Below are 5,177 nucleotides of genomic sequence, written 5' to 3' on the forward strand. Positions count from 1 at the left end.
GGCAAGCGAGCGAGCCGTGTTCGACTCCATTTCGCCAATTGAAGTTCCATTGTTCGCCGAGTAATCCGACGAGGGAAATTGAAATATCGAGGCGAGTGCAGGGGGGTGAGCGCTGGCTGCCTGTCTTGTGATTGCTCTGCTACCGGAGAGGGGAGAGCCTGTTGCTGTGCTTGGAGAGTGTTGCCCAGGTTTTTTGCGTTTTGAATGCTGTTGACTGGCAGGAGGCAAAGAGTGGAAATAAAGGGGCCTTTTTCTGGCTGGCTGACGGTGACTCGTGGTGTTCCACAGGGGTCAGTATTCGACCGCTTCTTTTCACATTATAAGTCAATAATTTCTATGATGAATTGATGGCTTGATGGCCAAGTTTGCGGAGGACACGTAGGTAGAGGGGCAGTTAGTGTTGAGGAAGCAGGGCATCTGTAGAAGGACTTAGATTGGGAGAATGGGCAAAGAAGCTACAGATGGAATATAGTGTAAGGAAGTGCATGGTCTACACTTTGGTAGAGGAAATAAAGGCGTTGACTATTTTCCAAATGGGGAGAAAATGCAAAAATCAGGGGTGCAATGGGACTTGAGAGTTCTTGTGCAGGACTTCTTACAGGATAACTTGCAGATTGAGGCAATAGTAAGGAAGGGAAATGAAACGCTAGCATTCATTTCGAGAGGACCAAAATGTAAGAGCAAGGATGTTTTGCTGAAGCTTTATAAGTCACTGGTTGGACTGCATTTGGAGTATTGTGAGCAGCTTTGGGCCCCTCATCTAAGAAAAGATGCTCCTGGCATTAGAGAAGGTCCAGATGAGGTTCATGAGAATGATTGTGGAAATGAAAGGGTTAACGTATGAGGAGCATTTGATGACCTTGGGCCTGGACTCACTGGAGTTTAGAAGAATGAGGGGTATCTAATTGAAACCTTTTGAATGTTGATAGGCCTATATAGAGTGAAATTGAAGAAGATATTTCCTAAAGTGGGTGAGTCTAGGATCAGAGGGCACAACCTCAGAATACAAGGGCAGAGATGAGAAGGATTTTTTTTGGCCAGAGTGGTAAATTTGTGGTATTCATTGCCACAGATGGCTGTGGAGGCCAAGACACTGGGTGTATTTAAAGTGGAGGTTTATATGTTCGTGATTAGTCAGGACGTCAAAGGTTATGGGGAGAAAGCAAGAGAATGGGATTGAGAGGGATAATAAATCAGCCATGGTGGAATGGTAGAGAAGACTTGATGGGCTGAATGGCAGAATACTGCTCCTATCTCTTACGGACTACGAAGAGATAAGGGAGACGGCCAGCATAAAATAGTATGGGCAATAGCTGGTAGGTGATAAATGAGGGAGGAATGGTAGGCAGGTGAGGGAGGGGGAGTGTGGAGATGATGGGGTAGGGAAGTGAGATGTGTATGTGACATCAGGAGGTGGAATCAGACAGGAAGAGGAGAGTGGACCAAGAATTAAAGGAAAGGAGGTGAGGTGGAAAACTGGCGGGAGGAATATGTGAACAATGGCCAGATGAGGATGGCAGAGTTGGGAGGTGTGGAACGGGAAGGGGTGATGGGGCTGATGAGTGAATGAGGCACAGTGGGGACTGGTTACCAGAGGTTACAGAAGTTAATATTCATGCTGGAAGGTAGGCAAAAAACAAGGTGAAATATTAGGAAATGCTGTTCTGATCTGTGTTTAGCCTCGCCATGGTAGCAGAGCAGCCATAGACGGACATATCAGTGTAGAAAAGGGTGTGGAATTAAAATGCCTGTCCACTGGGAGATCATGGCTGTTGTGATGACAGAACAAAGGTGCTCGACCGATTCCCCCCCAACCTGTCAGGTCTTAACATAAGGGGGAGGCTGCACTGGGAACTCTAGATGCAGTAAGTGAAGAGTTTACAAACTCCTGCCTGTACAGCATGGTTTGAATTTTATGCAGCATTCAGGTAATGCAATTTGCAGCCATATTGTGAACAAGAAACCCTGCAGAGCTGTCTACTTTTGGATTTCCTGTTAAGATTTCAGTCCAGTTCTTGAGGTAGAATTCAAACTGCTTCCACTGAGGGTTCAAATGGAATAGAATTACAAAATCAAGCTAAACAGCATGGTATAGGCCCTTTGGCTCAAGATGCTGTGCTGACCTTTCACCCTACTCTAAGAGCAAGACAGTGACTGTATTTCATTAGGAGTTTGAGGAGATTTGGTAAGTCACCAAAAACACTCGCAGATTCCTACAGATGTGCCGTGGAGAGCATTCTAACTGATTGTATTACTGTCTGGTATGGGAGGTGAAGCAACAGCCCAGGATTCTTTCCCAATATGCTGGTAATACTGCCTAACCAATTCTTTACTTTTAAAGACTGTTAGCAATATCTTAACTGGAGTGATTTACAGATCACCTCCATCAAACTCTGCACCGAATTTCTTAGTTTTCTTTAACCTTCTGCCCCACCGTTTTGAACCATTTGAAAATGCTTCCCTTGTGCTCCGTGTAGGTCGAGATTAAGGTGAAAAAGAATTGACATAAAGATCATTTCTGTACCAAAAACAGAGTGAACTTCAGGGAAGAGTTGGCTAATAACCAATATTGGATTTCAGGGAGGTGGAAAAAGATTGAAAAAAGAAAGACAATGACAGAAATGTCCTGCAAGGTTTGGTGGTAGAGGTAGGTACATTTGTGACATTTAAGAAAATCTTAAGTAGGCACACAGATGGTAGAAAATGGTATGTAGGAGGGAAGGGTTAGATTGATCTAAGAGTAGGCAAAAAGGTCAGTATAACACTGTGGGCTGAATCAGTGTTCCATGTTCTATGTTATGTCACAGTGGCACAGCTCTTAGAACGGTTACCACATCAGCCAAATCAAGTTCACATCCTGACTTTGAGTGTTGTCTGAGTGGTGCTCCCTCTGTAAACACATGGATCTCTTCTAGATTCCCTTGTTTCATCCTACATGCCAAAAATGTGCGTGTGTGTGTGCTGAGTGATGAGGTAATTGATCACAAGATTATTACCCTGAATGTGTAGGTGTATATTAGAGAGAGGAAGGGGGTTAATGAGAAAGAGGAGAACAAAATAGATCAGCAAAGCATTAGTGTAAAAACACATGGTTGATTAGTATGAATTGGTGAGCCAAAAGATGATTTTTTTTTTGGTTGTATCTTTCAACACCATTATAGAAATGTTCAAGACAATGACATACCAATAAAAAAACTTGTCGTTAATGCCATGATCTGCCTTTTCCTTTGGCTTCCATGTGCATCTTATGTGATCCAAGTTGTGATAGATACATTCTATTTGATTAGTAGTCTCACTTATCCCTGCCAATATCAAAGACACAAGTACAGGTAGTTTTAAACTTTAAATGTAAATGTGCAAACATATTACAATGAAAACAAATTTCATAAAATAACAGTTCCATTTTTTTAAAGAATGTCAGTTTATCCAATGCGTTTTCTAACATTTTGCAAGTCACTGTGCTGACCAGTTGACCAGTTATTTAAAGAACGTCACTTCTTCAGATAGAGTGGATGTGGAGAGGATGTTTCCTATAGTGGGAGAGTCTTGGACAAGAATATAATGATGTACCTTTAGAGCACAAATGCAAGACTTTCTTTTCAAAGTTGTGAGGGCACGGTTATCGTTTCCTCAAAGATTGACAGGTTTGTGGTGTACTATGAATTTTCGTCGTCTGAACTCTTAGTGCCTAGGTGGCACATGGGACCTCATTATGAATTTTACCTGCTTTTATTTTGCAAACCACCATGGCAGGATGCAAACAGTTAAATATCAGTCTAGACATGCTGTCTGTCTGTGTTTGTGGCACCATCACTGTGTTATACAGAGAAGGAATTTATTATAGCCAGAAATTGGGGATGGGGAATCTGTGGAATTCATTGTCATGGATGGCTGTGGAGGCCAAGTCATCAGGTATATTTAAAGAGGAGGTTGATAGGCTCTTGATTAGTAAGGGTGTCAAAGGTTATGGAGAGAAGGTAGCAGAATAAGTTTGAGAGGGATAATAAATCAGCCATGATGGAATGGTGGAGCAAACTCAAAGGGCTGAATGACCTAATTCTGCTCCTGTGTCTTATGGTCTTATGGTTTTTAAATAATATTTTCTAAACTAAAAAAAATTCAACAATTATAAAGAATAAGGATTATATAAAAATAAAGTTAGAGGTCAAAGTACAAATATGGAATACAATATGCATAAATACATAAATACTAGCAGGTATCTACAATGTAAACAGCATTATAAAACTGGTCTAATGTATCTGCATTGCAGTTCAGTGACAGCTAACAAGAATGTTTGTACACGTTAACTGCATGGGGGAGGTTTTCTCTTGTGCTGCCTGAGTGTACTGATATGATGAAATGATCTGTATGAACGGTATACAAAACAAATCTTTCGCTCTACTTTGGTACGTAAGACAATGATAATCCAATTTATTAATTTATCAACTTACATCCTCGTAGGTGTTTCATAAATCAACCATGATTTAATGGCAGAGCAGACCCGATGGGCCAAATGATCTAATTCTGCTCCTATGTCTGTTGCCTACTGTTATTAGTTGTAACTCCAGAACATTAAACTAATTGATTGAAAAAATAGAGAGCTAAGAGATACGAGTCCTAGTTTGTTTTTACTTTAAGTGAGGTGCATACATATCACGTGGTGGCATGATAACGTATGCCATTTACATACTTTTACATATAATCCACAGCGTATTATGTTAACAACAAAACATGCTTAATCGAATAACATACTGTATTTACAGAATTACTCAAATACTACTTAAATGTTAAATATACAACACTCCTTTCTGCTTAGCTATAAACTCCAACTCAATATAGAATGCATCTCAACTATATGCAGTATACTATACAGTATAAGGCAACTGCTATACAGATGCACAAGATAGTAAGTTTTTAAATGGTCCCATTCAGGACTAAATATCTAATCACTGTGGAAGATTTCTTACTCTTGTAGAATAATGTCTTTCCTAACAAAGGACGTCACTCTGCTTGGCAGGTGAGACTTGTGGCTGAGAAACAATCACTGTCTCCAGGACCTCCCCCGTGGTGGTTGTAAGCGTTGACTCTGAGATTGCAGGATGTGGTTCTGACAGTTCCAGACTCCTTTCTTCTCCTTTTCTTTTCTTTGATTTTCTTCTGGATCTACCTTGATCCTT

The sequence above is a fragment of the Hemitrygon akajei genome, chromosome 4, assembly GCF_048418815.1.
Source record: "Hemitrygon akajei chromosome 4, sHemAka1.3, whole genome shotgun sequence".
NCBI lineage: Eukaryota > Metazoa > Chordata > Chondrichthyes > Myliobatiformes > Dasyatidae > Hemitrygon > Hemitrygon akajei.